Source organism: Macaca thibetana, chromosome 3, assembly GCF_024542745.1.
Source record: "Macaca thibetana thibetana isolate TM-01 chromosome 3, ASM2454274v1, whole genome shotgun sequence".
NCBI lineage: Eukaryota > Metazoa > Chordata > Mammalia > Primates > Cercopithecidae > Macaca > Macaca thibetana.
The window spans coordinates 171,251,549-171,271,358 of NC_065580.1; the positions used below are offsets into that span (position 1 = coordinate 171,251,549).

The 19,810-nt window shown below is 40.9% G+C and overlaps 1 protein-coding gene across 4 annotated transcripts in view; it reads left to right on the forward strand.

Annotated features, from left to right (window-relative positions):
* The window catches only part of ATP5PF (ATP synthase peripheral stalk subunit F6), a 985,871-nt gene that overhangs the window by 898,535 nt on the left and 67,526 nt on the right, over positions 1-19,810 (forward strand). Inside the window, exon 1 of one of the 4 annotated variants that reach the window (XM_050784782.1) lies at positions 17,613-17,622. The exons of the other annotated variants lie outside the window; for them this stretch is intronic. The gene's annotated coding sequence lies outside the window, so the exon portion shown is untranslated. Of the gene's footprint in view, positions 1-17,612; positions 17,623-19,810 lie in introns of those variants that run through there. 4 annotated transcript variants of the gene reach the window in all.

Below are 19,810 nucleotides of genomic sequence, written 5' to 3' on the forward strand. Positions count from 1 at the left end.
TATTCATGAGGGATCCGCCCCCATGACTGAAACACCTCCCACTAGGCCCCACCTCCAACACTAGGGATCATTCAACATGAGAGTTGGAGGAGATGAATATCCAAATGCATATTTGTTGCATTCAGCTGGTTAATACCGGTACAAATTACTGATTGTTAAAATACTCAAGCACAGTTGTTAAAAACCATTGTTCTAAGCTCCCCAACCCCCACAACTGCCACTGGACAGTTCTGGACCAGTCCATAATCTGGACATTAAACAGTTCAACCTGGACCTAGCAGAAGGCCCTGAGGTGCTTGCTTCTGCAGAGATATGGCCTGCTTTTCTTCTGAGGATTGGTACCTGTGTTGTGCTTGGTACTTCTCATAGCACTTCTGCTTGTACCTCTACCATATGAACACCTGTTACTTGTATTCTAAAATGCACTAAAGCCTTATTACTCAAAGAATGAGATGCATGAACCCATGCATTATCTTGGAGTTTTTGAGAAATGAAGAATTGCAGGCCCCACCCCAGACCTACTGAATCATAATTTTCATTTTTATGAGACTTCCAGATGACTCATGTGCAAATTTCAGTTTGAGAAGTCTCAGCTAGCCTAGGTCCTGGTTGGACTAATCCAGTGTGAACGGTAGATTAATAATGCAGAGAGAGTGCAGACCATCAAAGGAGCTAAGTTCCTGGGAAGGAAAATTGTTCTGAGAGCATGTGGAGAAATTGTCATTTGGGGAAAGGAAGGGATGGGATAGATGGGAAGAAGGGGATGCAGATTTAAGAGGTTTAAAGATTTGGTTAATGAGAAGGTAAAATATTTCTCTCAGATTAATTTTATCACTTTAGTGATGCATGAGGGAGATCATCAGTCCTGATGGGCAACAGGACTGATGAAAGAGGAGAGGCTGATGAGTTAGTCATCTTGGTAGGCAGACATTAGGAAAATTTTGGTAGGTTACTGGACAGTGTTGAATGCCCATTCAAATATTGTAAACATGAATTTAAAGACAAATAAGTCAGCCCATTTGGGTGAATTTCTCCTAAAAATGTTCAACTGCTCAACCACTGGTCCCAAGATGGCAGACAGTAGACTTCGACTGTCAGAATTTCCTTAGTCAAGTATGCCAGAAAGAAAAACAGCAAGGGAGTTGAAGACATGGCAAGACTTTTCAACATAATTTAAGCTAGACAAGGAGGCAAGTGAATACAGGAAGGGGATGAGGGACAAGAGAGAATGTGGTGGTTGGATCAATGAAACGGAGCTCTTTTTAAAAAAAAAAAAAAATTTTTTTTGAGACAGAGTCATCTGGCCCTGTCTCCCAAGCTGGAGTGGCATCTCGGCTGACTGCAACCTTTGCCTTCCAGGTTCAAGCAATTCTGCCACAGCCTTCCAAGTAGCTGGGACTACAGGCACCCACCACCACGCCCAGCAAATTTTTGTATTTTTAGTAGAGATGGGGTTTCGCCATGTTGGCCAGGCTGATCTCAAACTCCTGGCCTCAAGCGGTCTGCCTGTCTTGGCCTCCCAAAGTGCTGGAATTACAGGCATGAGCCACCGTACCCAGCCGAAATGGAGCTCTTAATGAGGTTGAGAATGCTGGAATTTTCTAGAATAAGTAAGTGAGCTTGAAATAACAGGCAGTAGTGCTGTGAGAATGAGAGGCATGACATGGGAATTTTGAAGGTGATAATTTCTGGGCTGACGAGGTTAAGTTTGACTATGACACTGAGTGATTCCATGGGAGTAGTGGTCAAGGAAATGAGAGGCCATGGTGGTGGTTTGGAACACTCACAGAGATTCATTTGCTGTTTTGTTATGGAAATCTTAAATATAAAAGTAGAGAAGGCGGCCAGGCGCGGTGGCTCAAGCCTGTAATCCCAGCACTTTGGGAGGCTGAGACGGGTGGATCATGAGGTCAGGAGATCGAGACCATCCTGGCTAACACGGTGAAACCCCGTTTCCACTAAAAAAAAAAATACAAAAAACTAGCCGGGCGAGGTGGCGGCGCCTGTAGTCCCAGCTACTGGGGAGGCTGAGGCAGGAGAATGGCGGGAACCCGGGAGGCGGAGCTTGCAGTGAGCCGAGATCGCGCCACTGCACTCCAGCCCAGGTGACAGAGTGATACCCTATTTCTAAAAATAATAAAAAATAAATGGATTTTATTTGTTGACTTATCATTTAATTGAATTAGGAGGAGAGCACATTGACTATGTCATATTCACTCCCTGACACTTGCTGAAACTTCTTTAGTGATACAGTGTGTGGTTAATTTTTGAAATGCCCTGTATACTTTTTGTAAATACACTCTAAAAATGTATAATGTCTGCTTGTCAGAGGGAGAATTCTAGGTATCTATTAGATAAGGCCAATTTATTTTGTAAATCTTATCCATACTAATTTTGGTCAAATTTATCAGACCCTGATAGAGATATATTGGAATCTTACTACTACGTGGTTTTCTCTCTCCTGATAATTCCATAAGAGCTTGTTTCATAGAGTTCTGGGTCTTATTATAGGTATATTCAGGTTCACAATTACTATATTTTCTCAGTGGATTGTTCTTTCAATTATTATGGACTAATCTTTTTATCCCCATTAATTCTTTGTCTTATATTCTATTTTGTATGGTATTAATATTGCTATGCCCCTTTATTTCGGTTGATACTTGAATGCTATAGGTTTTGTCCACTCCCCTTTTTGATAACTCTTTATTTTGAAATAACTGTATATTCACAGAAACTTGCCACAGCAAAAAATGTGCAGGGAGATCTTGAGCACCCTTTTCTCACTCACTGTTGACATCTTGCATAACTACACATCCCTTTTTAAAAATTCTAACCTATGCCTCTTAAAGGCAACATGTAGCTAGATTTTGTTTTATTATCCAATCTGATCATTTCAGTCTTTTTAAAAGGTGAGTTTAATCTGTCTACCTTTAGAGTGGTTATTTACACAGCTGGAATTGTTTCTATTTTCTTTTTCTCTTTCTTTCTTTGCTTTTTCTTTTCCTGATCACCGTACTTTTTATTTGCTTTGTTATTGTTTCTTTTCTGCTCTTTCATTTTCTTCTTGCATAGAGGTATAATTTTATTTACATAGTCCATATTATTCTCAGCAAAATATTTTATCAGTTTCCATATTTATAGTATTTTTTGTATCTCAGTGCCTTTTCTTTGGGTTTAGTTTTTTTCCTGCGGAAGTATATCCCTTAATAGTTTTTTGTTGTTAGTATTGTTTTTATTTTATTTTTTCTTTTTGAGATGGAGTCTCACTCTGTCACCCAGGCTGGAGTGCAGTGGCGCCATCTTGGCTCACTGCAACCTCCGCCTCCCGGGTTCAAGCAATTCTCCTGCCTCAGCCTCCTGAGTAGCTGGGATTACAGGCGTGCACCACCATGCCCAGCTAATTTTTGTATTTTTAGTAAAGACGGGATTTCACCATGTTGGTCAGGCTGGTCTCGAACCCCTGACCTTGTGATCCACCCGCCTCCGCCTCCCAAAGTGCTGGGATTACAGCCGTGAGCCACCGCCCCCGACCAGTATGGTTTTTAATTGAGAAGATATGTGTGGCCAACTCTTAGTATAGCCCTCATTCTCTGGGTATAAAACACTACGCTAGTAATTATGGACTTTGGGATATTTAAGATATTATTTCACTCTCTCTACGCATCTATCTTTGCTGATAATAACTCTTCAGTCATTAACATGTGGTAATCTTTCTCCCCAGTAACTGTTAAATTTTCCCAGAGAGTTTTACTATAATGTGTCTTGTTTGGGTTTATTTTTCTTTATTATCCTTGGTACTTGGACTACCCTTCTAATACATTTATTTTATTTTTTTAATTTTTACATTTTTTTGAGACAAAGTCTCACTCTTTGCCCATACTGGAGTGCCGTGTTACAGTAACGTGATTATGGCTCATGGCAGCCTCGAGCTCCTGGACTCAAGCAATCCTCCTGCCTCGGCCTCCCAAAATGCTGGGATTATAGGTGTGAGCCACAGTGCCCAGTCCTCTTCTAATTTAAAAACTTGTGTTTTAATTTGATCCTGGGAAAGCCTTAGCTAGTCACTGTTTGATATCATTTTTCCACTCTTCCCTCCATTTTCTTTTCTGGACCTTCTTTTGGATACACGGGAAAAGCCTTCCATCTGTCCACTATTTCTGCATAAATGGTTTCATCAACTAATTTTCTACTGCAGTTATGTCCAATATAGTTTATCCAATTTCTTAAGGTATATTTCTGATTTTTTAAATTTCTCATTTCTAATCAGTCATTTTTCATGTTTCCCCGTAGTTTATGTATGCCTATTTTGTATTACATTTTTTTCTCCCTTTTATTATTTTTTTTTGAGAATGTTTCCCTTAACTTTCCCTTGAAGTACCTTAAATATTTATTTTTAAAGTCTTCTTTCAGATTGTCCTATTATTTTTATCTGACCCATATTTACTTGATGATGATCTTGCAGTTTTGTTTCTTGGCATTATACTTCTTCATGCATTCTGAATGCTTGGTGTGCAGGCTCCTGGGTTGTTTCTGGGGTTTTATTTCACTCCCTTCGAGTACTCATCCCACTTGCCCACAGCTTGGACCTTGCTTCCACTCACCTCTAGGGGGCGCAATGCAGAACAAAATCATTGCACAGGGCGCTGCTGGGGACACTGCAGTTCAGTTATGAGCCTCTAGGGGGCTGGTCGCATGCAGTTTCCGCTTGTGAGTCTGTGTCCTCCCTCTTCTTCACGTCCACAGAAACCCAAGTGTCGCAGAAACCTGAGTGTCAAGTGTCAGCAGCAGGAGTTCTGAATTACATTTCAGGGGCAGAAAAACCGCACCGGCCTTTGTTTCCAACGGTGAGCTAACTCTAGCCCCTGTCTTTTGCGGAGCGATTTATCCGAACAGAGCCCAGCTCTCCGGTCCACAACCACAGTCCTGGATCTTCAATTCACTCACCTGTCTCTGTCCAAGTGCTGCTTCCCAGTCTACGCAGACTCTTCATTGGATTTTAAAGCATCACTATGCCTTTTTATATTTTCATTTTATATTTTAACCACCACTGCTGTATGTTTAGAAAAGAAGAAATGTCCCAAAGAGGCTGGGCTCGGTAGCTCACGCTTGTAATCGCAGCACGTTGGGAGGCCGAAGCAAGGGGATCACTTGAGGTCAGGAGTTCGAGACCAGCCTGGCCAACATGGCAAAACCCCGTCTGTACTAAAAATGCCAAAATTAGCCGGACGTGGTGGCGGGGGCCTGTAATCCCAGCTACTCAGGAGGCTGAGGCAGGAGAATTGCTTGAACCCGGGAGGCAGAGGTTGCAGTAAGCAGAGATTGTGCCATTGCATTCCAGCCTGGGCGACAGAACGGGACTCTGTCTCAAAAAAAAAGAAAAGAAAAGAAAAGGAAAGAAAAAATTCCAAAGAATGGAGTTAGCATCCACTTGAATTAGCTTCTGTATTAATTCAGGATCAAAAGATTCGAGAGGGAAAAAATGTAGTTTTTTTGTTTGTTGTTGTTGTGGTTTTTTTTTTTGACACGAAGTCTCACTTGGTCGCCCAGGCTGGAGTACAGGGGTGTGGTCTCAGCTCACTGCAACCTCTGCCTCCTGGGTTCAAGCGATTCTCGTACCTCAGCATTCGGAGTAGCTGAAACTACAGGCACGTGCCAATACGCCCGGCTAATTTTTGTACTTTTAGTAGAGACGGGGTTTCGCCATGTTGGCCAGGCTGGTCTCGAACTCTTGATCTCAGGTGATCCACCCGCCTCGGCCTCCCAAAGTGCTGGGATTACAGGCATGACCCACCGCGCCGGGCCAGAAAATGTAGTTTTAATGGTTGGAAGTTTTCGAAAGTATTGTTATATGGAGAGCATAGCAACTATGTTCTCTGATAAATAAAAGTTTTTAACAGCCCTGTGTTCAATGGCTAATAGGTGGTATTTTAAAAGACCTGTAGCTTGCGAAACATTGTAAGTGCCTTGTGATTTGTGTGTGTTTGTGTGAAAACTGGAGCTTACTCCAAATTTATGTTGAAACTTAATAATCTTTTCACTTTCTCAAGAACGACAACAACTGGGAAAAGTTAAAAATTCAGAGGTCAAATATTATGTCAAAACAGTAATGGAGGTACAGAAAACATCAGAAAAATAAAATATCAGAAGTCAAAGAGGGATTTATCTTTCCTAGGATGGATAATCTTATTTCCTGGGGGTTGCTGGAAGAAGAGGTGAGTCTTACTTTTTTATAGCAAGTTGTTATGGGGGAAAAAATCTGTACCACAGAAACCAACTTTTTTTCTATAATAAAAACATATTTTTGGGCTAGATGTGGTGGCTCACACCTGTAATCCCAGCACTTTGGGAGGCCAAGGCAGGCCGATCACTTGAGGTCAGGAGTTTGAGACCAGCCTGGCCAACATGGTGAAACTCCTGTCTCTACTAAAAATACAAAAATTAGCCAGACGTGGTGACCCACACCTGTAATTCCAGCTACTCGGGAGGCTGAGGCAAGAGAATCACTTGAACCTGGGAGGCGGAGGTTGCAGTGAGCCGAGATCACACCATTGCACTCCAGCCTGGGCAATGAGCAAAAACTCCATCTCAAAAAATTTTTTAAAAACGTATTTTTGGTTTTAGCTTCATTCTATTTTTAAATCTCTCTAGGTATGATGTCCCTGACATTTTCTTCCAAAAAAAAAAATCATCCAAAGTGGAAGCTTTTCTTAAAGAATACATTTCTTACATTAAACTTAATGAAATGTTAAAATCTAAATTTTAAGACAATACAATAGAAATACCTTGAGCATAATGCAAAGACTTATATTTAAGGAATTCAGGCTAAAGTTCATTATATTGATTTCTAGTTTATTAGCATTATCAACCAATAGTGATGGTGTGTAAGTTTAGTCTATCAGACAAGTCACTATTCAGATAACAGGAGACCTGGGATGGTGAGTAAAATCAATACACGGCTATTGGTCCCAATTTGCAGAAGACTGGTCTCATCTTAAACACTCACTTTCCTGTTGTTCAGTTTAAGAGTTTGATTTATTTTGTAAACAATAAGCTGTATGATTCTGTATGTTGCCAATTAGAAAGAACTTTGTTATTTTTTTTTCAAAGGGAGTTTTCTGGGTATGGCGTGCATACATGTGAATTTAAATATAGGGCCGGGCATGGTGGCTCAAACCTGTAATCTCAGCTCTCTAGGTGCCACTTTAAATTTGAAGCTTATTTTTAAAGCTTCTAAAAGGATGCCTTGCTGAAGTTGTTAAAGGACTTCTAACACTAACAATTTGTTGACATACTATTTGTTTCTTAATCTTCTGTCTAAAGAATGTTAAGGTAAGTGCCTCTCTCCTGCTACCAAGTCAGAGAGCATATGAATGGAGAATTAATAATCTATAGGTGTTTTAGCAGGTTACATCTGGGGGATTTTGAGAAGTGAGAGACAATGGGAGAGTTTATTGTTCATTGAGTCAAAATGTCATGGCTAATATCCACCAGCTAAAGCTAAGTTCCATCAGACAGAACCACTTCTTTTAGGCAGGAAGATAACAGCCCTGTCTTCATATCTAGTTTACGTTGCATGCAGCTTGCTTTGAAACATTTTCCCATCCTCATATTTCTCATATTTTCTTAATCCAGTAGCATCCCTGTCCTAGTTTCTGGGCGTGTCACTGGTTAAAGATCATTAACATAATACAGACCTCCAGGGAACATCCTCACCTTACAGGTGGGGAAAATGCAGGAAGAAAGAAGTTTGCAGGCCAGGAGCCGTGGCCCGTGCCTATAATCCTAGCACTTGGGGAGGCCAAGGCAGGCGGATCACTTGAGCCCAGGAGTGGAGTTTAAGACCATGAAACCCTGTCTCCACACAAAAAAATACAAAAATTAGCGGGGCGTGGTGGCACCCAACTATAGTCCCTGCTACCCAGGAATCTAAGGTGGGAGGATCATGTAAGCCTGGGAGGTCGAGGCTGCAGTGACCCATGTTCACGTCACTGCATTTCAGCCTGGGGTGACACAGTGAGACCCTGTCTCCAAACAAACAAACAAACAAATGAAGAAAACAAAGAAGTTTGCCAAGTCTCCAGGTTTATGCTATGAATGAGTGGCTCTGACAGGGTCCAATGTATATCTACCTGGCTGCAAGGCCAGTGCTCTCTCCTGTACAACACACATACTTCCTTCCCAAAGTATTCCTACATTTTGGTTTGCAGTATGCTGATGGATTTCAGCCTTATGGAATTCACTGTTCCTTTTTATGCCAAGCGAGCAGCTCTATAGCATTTGTTGCACAATTAGCAATTCTATAGCTAAAAACAGGGATGTTAAAAAAAATCTATAAAGCTGTCCTATGTGAATGAGGCTTAGGATGTTCATTTACAGAGCTTTCTCAGTCAGTGTTTGGGTTGTACATACGTGTGTGTGTGTCTATACATACATATATATATATATATATTTTTTTTTTTTTTTTTTTTTTTTGAGACAGAGTCTTGCTCTGTCAACCAGGCTGGAGTACAGTGGCGCGATCTCGGCTCACTGCAAACTCTGCCTCCCTTGTTCAAGCAATTCTCCCGCCTCAGCCTCCTGAGTAGCTGGGATTACAGGCGCCTGCCACCATGCCTGGCTAATTTTTGTATCTTTAGTAGATATGGGGTTTCACCATGTTGGCCAGACTGGTCTCGAATTCCTAATCTCAGGTGATCCGCCCACCTCCGCCTCCCGAAGTGCTGGGATAACAGGCGTGAGCCATCATGCCCGGCCACAGTCTAATAACTATGATGATGATGACCATCACCATGATGTGTGTTGCCATCCATTTTACAGATGAGGAAACCAAGCCCTGGTCAATTGGCTCCAAATTCAATATTAGAATGAGACAAGATTTCTATTTGGTTAAACCACCCTTGTTATTTGGGGTGTTCCTGTTCTAAAAGTCAAAATTAGGTGACATAGCAATATTAATATCCCATTCTTTTCTAAAGCAGACCTTATGTGGGACACGCACCTCTGATCTTTCCTTCAAAATTCCTTCTTCAAAAAATAGCTCTTGCCAACCTAAGCAGGTTTTGCAAGTCTTGTTAATGCAGAACTTTCACTTTTTAAAATCCTATTTCTAGAAGCACCTTTCTGCCTTTTCTCCATGTCCTTGTTTTTGTAGCCCTTTTACACATGATCTTTCAAAAGCAATAAACTTATTTATATCCTGTCCCATTTGGAAACAGATGGAAGGTGACTGCTTGAAGATCTTAGACAATTTCATACTCAAATTTCACACTTCAAAAGGAACCCGAAATATGCCGTTCCTGAGTCTTGGCCATGTCGGATCTGAGCCATCTCTAAAATATGGGTCTTAGTGTCATTCTCAAAGCTTTTTTAAAAGCAGATACGGCCAACTTGCTTAGTAATGAATTCACCCTCTCAAACCAGATATTTAATATTTTTTAAAAAACATAGTTTTTGTAACAGCTATGTATTTACAGAAAAATTGCACAGATAATACAAAGAGTTCAGAGACTCACATATCTCACATCCAGCTTCTTCAATTATTAACATCTTCCGTTAGTATGGTACATTTGGCACAATTATTGAACCAGTAGTGACAAGATATTATTAACTGAAGTCCAACTTTGATTTCTTTCATTTTCTTTATTGGTTTCTTATTTTCAATTTCAGTGATTTCTGCTCTAATTTTTATTTTTTTTTCTCTGTTTGTGTCACTCTTAAATTGTTCTTCTTTTCTCTAGTTTCTTTTCCTAGTTTCATATAGCTTATTGATTTTAGATATTTTCATTTAATATATACATTTAATGCTATAAATTTCCCTCTAAGCACTGCTTTCACTGCATCCTACAAATTTTGATCAGTTGTCTTTTAAATTTTTTTATTATTTTATTTTATTATTTTTTAAAGCGACAGAGTGTCACTATGTTGCCTAGGCTACTCTCAAACTCCTGGCCTCAAGTGATCCTCCTGCCTCAGCCTCCCAAAGTGCTGGGAGAACAGGTGTGAGCCACCACAGCTGGCTGATAAGTTGAATTTGTATTTTCATTCAGTTTGAAATATTTTTAGTGTTTCTGGAGACGTCATCTTTGACCCATGAGTTATTTAGGAGCATGTTGTTTAATTTCTAAATATTTTAGGATATTCTCTCTTTGTGTTGTATATTTCTAGTTTAATTCCACTGTAATCTGAAAACATACTTTGTATGATTGCTGTTTTTCAGATGGTTGATCTTGGTGTAGGTTCCATGTAAGAATAATGTGTATTCTTCTGCTTGGATGAAGTGTTCTATAGCTGTCAGATCTAGGTGGCTGATGGTGCTGTTCAAGTGAACTATACCCTTACTGATTTTCTACCTGCTTGAACTATGAATTGCTCAGAGATGAGTGAAGTCTTCATTTGTGATAGATTTGTCCATTTCTCCTTCAAGTTGTCAGTTTTTGCCACATGTATTTTGACACTTTGTTGTTAAACGCATAAACATTAAAGACTGTTTTATCATTTTGGAGAATTGACCACTTTAGTATTATGTAATGCCCCTGTTTATCACTAATAATTTTCCTTGCTCTAAAGTCCACTTTGTCTGAAATTAATATAGCTACTCCAGCTTTTTAAAAATTAGTGTTAGCATGATATCTTTCACCATCCCTTTACTTTCCATCTGAGTCTATAAGGTGGGTTTCTTGTAGATGGCAATATAATTGTCTTGTTTTCTAATTCACTTTGACAGTCTTTGACAATCTTTGTCTTTTAGTTGCTATTTTCCGACCATTCCCATTTAAAGTGATATTACTGATATTCTTGGATTAATACCAGCCATGTTTGTAACTGTTTTCTATTGCATTTGTTATTTTTCCCCTCTTTTTCTGCCTCCTTCAGTTTTAGTTGGGTATTTTATATGGCTCCATTTTACCTCCTTTGTTAGCATATAATCTGTATTTATAATTTCAGAGTAAAATACAATATACATTTTAAACTAATCTAAATCCACCTTCAGATAATAACACTATACCACTTCATGTATAGTAAGATACCTCACAGTAGAGTATTCCCAGTTCCTCTCTCACCCCTTATGACATTTATGTCATTCATTTCACTTATGTATATAATTGTTCAATACATTGCTACAGCTATTAATTAAAACAAATGATTTCGGGCTGGGTACAGTGGCTCACACCTGTAATCCCGGAACTTTGGGAGGCCGAGGCGGTGGATCACGAGGTCAGGAGATCGAGACCATCCTGGCTAACATGGTGAAACCCCGTCTCTACTAAAAATACAAAAAATTAGCCGGGCATGGTGGCACGCACCTGTAGTCCTAGCTACTCGGGAGGCTGAGGCAGAAGAATCGCTTGAACCCAGGAGCAGAGGTTGCAGTAAGCTGAGATTGTGCCACTACACTCCAGCCTGGGGGACAGAGCGAGATTCCATCTCAAAAAACAAAACAAAACAAAACAAAAAAAACAAAAACAAAAATGATTTCTTTTCACTCAAGAACAAGATAAAATATTTTATTTTAGCTTCATTTATTCCTTCTCCAACACTCTTGCTTCTTTATGTAGATCTGATTTTCTGAACAATATAATTTTTCTTCTCTCTGAAGAACTTTAAACATTTCTTGCAGTATAGATCTGCTAACAACAAATTTTTTTTTTTTTTTTTTTTTTGGTCTGACAATGTCTTCATTTCTCCTTCATTTTTGAAGGATAATGTTGTGGGATATGAAATTCTAGATTGGTGGGGTCAGGGGTTCTCTCATTAAATTAAATATTTCACTCAGAAATCTGTAATTCTTATCTTTGTTCTCTATTGGTGATAGGGTTCAGCTGTTAGCTGAACAGCTGATAGACAACAGCTGTTCTCTATGGGTGACAGCTGAACCCTATCACCAATAGATGATTGGGAGCGCCCCACCCAAATCTCAGGTGGAGATAATTGAATCACGGGCGTGGTTTCCCCCATACTGTTCTTGTGGTAGTAAGTCTCAAGAGAGCTGATGGTTCTATAAAAGGGAGTTTCTCTCCGCAAGCTCTCTTGCCTGCCATCAAGACATGACTTTGCTCCTCATTCGCCTTCCGCCATGATTGTGAGGCCTCCCCAGCCACGTAGAATTGTGAGTCACTTAAACCTCTTTCCTTTATAAATTACCCAGTCTCAGATATGTCTTTATTAGCAGTATGAGAACAGACTAATACAATAGATAAGGATTTTTTTTCATCTTTTTCAAAATTTTCTCTTTGTCTTTGGTCTTCTGTGGTTTGAATATGATATACAAATATGTAGCTTTTTGAATATTTATCCTCTGGTCTTCTCTGAGCTTCCTGGATCTTGGTTTTGTGTCTGTCATTAATTTGGGGGAAATTCTCAGCTTTAATTACGTCAGATATTTCTCTTCTTTCTCTTCTTGTCCTTCAGGTATTCCAATTGTGTCTATTATACGTTTTAAAATTGTTCCACAGGTGTTGGATGGCCAATTCCATTTTGTTCATTCCTTTTTCTCTTTGTGTTACAGTTCCGGAAGTTTCTATTACAAACCTTCCATCTCACTGATTCTTTCCTTGGTCATGTCCCGTCTACTGATGATATGGGGGTTAAGAAATTAGGCAGGTAGTGAGGGCACGGAAGTCCTTGGTAAGGTTTTCCTTTTTTTTTTTTTTTTTTTTTTTTTTGAGACGGAGTTTCGCCCTTGTTGCTCAGGCTGGAGTGCAGTGGCGCGATCTCAGCTCACCACAACCTCCACCTCCCAGGTTCAAGCGATTCTACTGCCTCAGCCTCCCGAGTAGCTGGGATTACAGGCATGTGCTACCACGCCCAGCGAATTTTTTATATTTAGTAGAGACGGGGTTTCTCCATGTTGGTCAGGCTGGTCTCAAACACCTGATCTCAGGTGATCCACCCGCCTCGGCCTCACAAAGTGCTGGCAATTACAGGTGTGAGCCACTGCGCCTGGCCCAGGTTTTCCTTTTAATTAAAAGCAGCCCCAATATCATTTTCTTTTCTAACAAAGAGCAGCCTGTAAAATCGAGCTGCAGACATAGACAAGCAAGCTGGAAGCTTGCACCGTTGAACGCTGGCAGTTGTGCCAATAGGCAAGGCTACCTGGGACTACACAGGTTCAAAATAGCAGCTCCATGTTTCCTCCTCTTTGCCAGCCATGTTTACAGTAAGGAGCAGGCAACATGGCACCAGCCAAGCAAAGACTCCATTTGCATAAGATTAGGCTGGGGCAACCAGCTTCCTCGTGCACTCTGTAAGCATCACACCTGGTCCAACCAATGTGTGGGCCCTTTGTAAATCAGACAGCAACTCCTCAAACCTGTCTATAAAATCTGGTGCACTCCGTGGCAGGCAGGAATTCCCATTCGGGTGCCCCTCTCTTTCCGAAGAAAAGAGAGCTGTTCTCCCTTCTCTTTTTCTTGCCTACTAAACCCCCGCTCTTAAACCCACTTCTTGGGTCCGTGTTCTCAATTCCCTTGGTGTGAGACAGTGAACCTCAGGTATTTTACTCCAGGCAACGCCACTTCACTGATAAGCCCATCAAAGGCATTCTGCATTTTTGTTACAATGTGGTTGATTTCTAGCATTTCCTTTTGATCCTTTCTTAGAGTTTCCATTTCTGTTATTCCATTACCTGTTGTTGCTTGTTGTCTACTTTTTCCATTAGAGCCCTATAGTAATCATGGTTATTTTAATTTCACTGATAATTCAAAAATCTGTCTCATATCTGAGTCTGGTTCTAATGTTTGCTTCATCTTTCAGACTTTGCTTTTTCCTGTGTTGTGTGTGTGTGGTTTTGTTGTTGTTGTTGTTGTTGTTGTTTTTCTTTTTGTGTCTGGAAATTTTTTTTGTTGAAAGCCAGACATGGCAATGTATTAGGTAATAGGAAGCAAGGTAATAAGGCATTTGGGTGAGTTTTTATGTTATCTGACTAGAAATTGGGCTGTATTTAATGTTAGCTGTAACTGTAGGTTCAAACTTCTCTAGTGTTTTTATTATTATTTGAGATGGAGTCTTGCTCTTGTTGCCCAGGCTGGAGCATGGTGGTACCATCTCAGCTCACCGCAACTTCCACCTCCCAGGTTCAAGCGATTCTCCTGCCTCAGCCTCCCGAGTAGCTGGGATTACAGGCACGTGCCACCACTCTCGGCTAATTTTGTGTTTTTAGTAGAGACAGGGTTTCTCCATGTTGGTCAGGCTGGTCTCGAACTCCTGACCTCAGGTGATCCGCCCACCTCCGCCTCCCAAATTGCTGGGATTACAGTCATGAGCCACCACGCCCCGCTAGTGTTCTTATTTTTGTCTCCCCTGTTGACTCTGGGCTTCCCTGAGAACTCCTCCTCAGATAGACTCTGTAGCTTGCCGCTCTTTATCTTCTAAGAACAAATTCAAAGAAATGCAGAGAATCAAAAACATTGTAACAGTAATCCGCTGTCATTATACTGAAGCCCTCTTGGTGTGGTGGTAAGATATGGGGGAAGTGAAGCATTCTGGATCTTACGGTTAAATCCCAGTGTATTATGGGCCTGTGTCCCTGGGCTATGACCTTCACAAGTGTTTCTTGTCTTTCCCCCTCCTTAAGTGAGAAGGCTAAAGGGGCTGAAGTGGGAGAAATGGGAGAAATGTCCTTCCCCAGATAAGGCTCTGATAAAGCCTTTTCTACTGGAGAGTTCCCTCTTGTGGCAGAAGCTTGGGGCATGTTTCACAATGATTATTCCTTCTTCCGTCTCCCAGAGCCACGAGGGGATTTATTTTGATTCTTCATCATGAAGACCAGATGGGCTTTCTGGAAATTTATGTAAGTGTGAGAGTCCCCTTACACTGAGGCCCAGGAGTTTTTAATTCAGAAGCTAGTGCACATACAGCTTTCAGCCATTCATCAAAATAGCCAGGTCAGTATTCCTACCAGGTTATGGCTCTCCCAGCTTCTGTTAGGAGCAGATACTGGTTGTGACTATCTGGATTTGCACGCCTCTGCAGTTTGGGGTGGTAGTTTACTCTGTAACCTCAATTATCTGATAGGTCCGGGAAAAGTCATCAATTTTCAGTTTTCCAGCTTTTCCTGTTGAAAGGCCAGGAGTGACCATTTCCAAACTCATTACATGTCAGAGTTGCAGTCAGAAGGCTCCTAGATACTTGAGTTATTGTATACTTCCAAGCTCCAGAAGATGCGGCAAATGTGATATAGTATTCCCAAAGTGTAATGATCTATCCCAAGTTTGGGTAGAAGTATTTTCAACTTGCCCTGGTACTGTATCCAAAAATAATCGTTCATACATCATATCAGAATGCACAATTTTAGGGCAAGAATTTCATGCTGCCAGTGATTTGTTGATGTGATTGTCACATTTAGACTGCTTTCCCCACCCCAAAGGCTATAGTTACTCCTTTCCCTTCTCTTTCTTCTACACCCAATGTTGAGTATCATTTATTGAGAAAGCTATATATATATATATACACACACACACGCTGACAGCTCTTAGAGTCATGAAATACTTTTATGTGTTTTGTTAAACTTATTCCTACTGTGATATAAAATCGTATTGTTACATTTCTTGTTTCATTTCCTAAACTTGGAAACTTAAAACTCTGTCTCATTGTAAAATGGATCATGACATTTTATAGTTGAAGTAATCAAGGCTGATAATAGGGTGCCAAATTTGCAGAGGCACAGAAAAACTCAGCGATTGAAATAAGTAATATTTTAATGCAATACTTTTAGTTAATGTAAAACATTTATAATGAACAAAATATGAATGTTTTCAATACCATCAGGACCAATATATTATCTTGTCTAAAGAGTAGAAATCCTTCCCACGTGGGCCAAGCATGGAACCTACTTTTTTTATTGCTCAGCACAACTGAGACAGGTTGCAGTCTTTAATAAGACTCAAAGTTCAGGACTGAACTCAAATGACAGAAAGTCATTTCAATGCAATACAGTTTTATTTCAGCTGCCAATGGATTCTGCAGCTTTCAGAGCTCTTCAGGCAGGAGCCGTCTTTACTGGGTGCCTTGGCCCAATGTGCATGAGGATAGAGGGTATGTAACCCTCTACCCAGACAGATTACCCTTGAGCTAGTCTCCTGACACTGGTGTCCTTTGCTGCCAGCAAAGATCTACACAGCAGAAAGAGGTGCCATATACTTTCTCCTTGCCAAGCCAATCTAAGGACTGAGTTGTCAGTTCTAATTTCTTCATTTAGAATGCATCTCTTTCTGAAATAACTGATGATGAGAATATCCTTTTGGATCAACAATCCTTGCTTATGGGGCTTGGAATCTGTCATAGGGCATCAGTAGGAAATCACATCAGAGTACATTAGTGTCATATCAGAACCTTTCTCCAAATATGTATGATTCTGTTTTAATAGCTTCACACGCAGGAGATCAAAAGTATAGTCCGAGCTCAATTCCACTTCGTCACTTCCCTCTTCGTGACTTCCCTCTTCGTGTGAGATGAAGATCTGCCCTCACTTAGCTTCTTTCAATGGCTAAGTCTCAACCCCGGATCACTCATGAGTAATTTCTGTAACAACAGAAGCAACAACAAGAATAACACACACACACACACACACCCTACCTCCATAAGAAAGAGTGGCAGATCATAGGCATAGTGTAGCTTATATTTAAAAAGGGAAATAAACTCTTTATAAAAATGCCATCTGGCCAGGCTCAGTGGTTCATGCCTTTTATCCCAGCACTTTGGGAGGCCGAGGTGGGCGGATTACGAGGTCAGGAGATTGAGACCATCCTGGCCAACATGGTGAAACCCCGTCTCTACTAAAAACACAAAAATTAGCTGGGCATGGTGGCACGTGCCTGTAATTCCAGCTACTCGGGAGGCTGAGGCAGGAGAATCGCTTGAACCAGGGAGTCAGAGGTTGCAGTGAGCCGAGGTCGCACCAGCCTGGTGATAGCAAGACTCCATCTCAAAAAAAAAAAAAAAGAAAAAAAGTGCTACTCTACGTCCTCACCTCTTTTTGTCTCACTCTTGCTCTCTCATGATTTCACAGAACCTTCTACCTCCTTAGAAATTACTCTTTTGGTTAAACTATCAGCTTAGTATGAGTATAATCAAATAATCCCTTCTGGTGGTTTTTCAGAAGCAAGACCTCAGGATATATTTAGGTCTTGCCTCCTGCAGGGTTTCTACCAGCATATTTAAGGTTTTGAAAATATCAGAACCAAATTTTACCTAGGGCACCATGTTACAATTACCGTAATGTATTTTAGCACATCCTCACCAGTTACTAATAAAAATTTCCAAATTCCACTGGTCCTAAAAATAAGGACAAATTTATGAGATGCTTATAAAGTTAAATGTATTTAGTTTAAAGGATACTCCTTTCTTCTTTGATTATATCCTTAGTACATCATTTTTCTGTTAATAATTTCTTTTATTATAATAATGTCATAGGTTTTGTTTTGTTGTTTGTGGCTTGTTTGGCTTTCAGAAAGGGTCTTGCTGTGTCACCCAGGCTGGAGTGCAGTGGTACCATCATGGCTCACTGCAGCCTCTACCTCCTGGACTCAAATAGTCCTCCTACCTCAGCCTCCTGAATAGCTGGGACCACAGGCATGCATGACCATGCCTGGCTAATTTTTAAATTATTTTGTAGAGATGGGGGGGGTCTCACTATGTTGCCCAGGCTGGTCTTGAACTCCTAACCTCAAGCAGTTCTCCTGCCTTAGCCTCCCACAGTGTCGGGATTGCAGGCATGAGTCACTGCACCCAGCCATGTTTTTTAATCCTGATTTTGCAAAATACAAATTTTGAAAGCATGTGTCATCCACCTCAGGTTGTTGGCTTGTGGGTTTGTTGTTGTAGCTTGCTGTGAGCTGAATTATATCCCCCCATCCCCAAGCCCCTAATTCATATATTGAGGTCCAAACCCCAGAAACTCTGAATGTGACTGTATTTGAAGAGAGTCTTTAAAAAGATAAATTAATTAAAATGAGTTATTAGGGTGGGCCTAATTACCCACCTTTTGACTGCTATCCTTATAAGAGGAGGCACATTAGATACAAACAAGCAACAGAAGGAAGATGACATGGCCGGGCGTGGTGGCTCATGCGTATAATCCCAGCACTTTGGGAGGCCCAGGCGGGCGGGTCACCTAAGGTCAGGAGTTCGAGATAAGCCTGGCCAACATGGTGAAACCCCATCTCTACCAAATCATACAAATATTAGCCAGGCGTTGTGGCATGTGCCTGTAATCACAGCTACTTGGGAGGCTGAGGTGGGAGAATCTCTTGTACCCAGCAGGCAGAGGTTGCAGTGAGCCAAGATTGTGCCATTGCACTCCAGCCGGGGTGACAGAGTGAGACTGTCAAAAAAAAAAAAAAAAAAAAAAAAAAAAGGAGAGAGAGGAAGGGAGGGAGGGAGGAGGGGAAAGAAAAGAAAGATGATGTGAAGACACAGGGAAAAGAAATCCGTCTAAAAGTCAAGGAGAGAGAAGTGGAACAGGTCCTTCCTCAACACCTCAGAAGAAACCAACCCTGATTTTGAATTGCCAACTTCCAGAATTGTGAGGAAATAAATTCCTGTGTTAAAACCACCTAGTCTGTAGGACTTTGTTATGTCAGCCTTAGGAAACTAAAACATTGTTGTTTGTATTGTTTTGTAATTTTACCCTTCCGTGAAATCCCCAAATCTTGGGAATCTCGTCTCAATTCATTAGGGGCCAGTTTTGTCTTGCACATGGGGAAGCAGGGGTCACATGTGCTTCTTTTGTATCTCTTCACACAAAGTGGGCATCTCATCAAAATTTGCTGAAAGCTTGGGATATAGAAAAAAATCCCTGGAAAGATCACTGGGGAAATTCTAGATAAAGAAAGTGCTTCACCACGGTCCCAGCAGATAAACTGAAAATTACCTTTCTCTCAATATTAAAATCAAATTTGACAAACAAGATTCATGTTGACAGAATTTACTTCAGAAGGATGATTTTCCTTTATAGTGTTTATTCTGTCAACAAGATCAACCTTTCCTCTCTCGTTTTTTTTTTTTTTTTTTTCATTCTGTTTCGCCCTTGTCATGACTATTATCCCCCTGACTCAGGACATTTTCTCTGTCTCTCCTCTGTGGGTTGAAGTTACCACAGCAGATACTTACCAGGAGTCTTCCTAGCCACCTAAAGTCAAGGAATTTCATTCAAGGTCCATTTTTCATGTCCTGGTCGAGTCCACAGAAACCCGAGTTCTCCCTGTGCCTTTCAACTCTTTTCAGGCTGACTGTGGTGGCTCATGTCTATAATCACAGCACATTGGGAGGCCAAAGTGGGAGGATCACGGGAGCCCAGGAGTTCAAGACCGGCCTGGGCAACATAGGAAGACCCTGTCTTTACAAATAATTTAAAAATTAGAAAGACATGATGGTGCACACCCGTAGAACCCAGCTACTCAGGAGGCTGAGGCAGGAGGATCACCTGAGCCCAAGAGGTTGAGGCTGCAGTGAGTCTGTTCACACTGCTGCACTCCAGCATGGGCAACAGAGCCAGACCCTGTCTCAAATAAATATCTTTTTATTAATGCAAATCAAAACCACAGTGAGATACCATCTCCCACCAGTCAGAATGGCTACTATAAAAAAGTCAAAAAATAACAGATGCTGGTGAGGTTGTAGAGATAACGGAATGTTCATACATTGCTGGTGCTCACGTAAATTAGTTCATCCACTGCAGAAAGCAGTTTGGTGATTTCTCAGAGAACTTAAAACAGAATTACCATTCGACCTTAGCAATCCCATTATTGGGTATATACTTAAAGGAAGATAAATTATTCTACCATAAAGACCACATGCACATGCGTGTTCACTG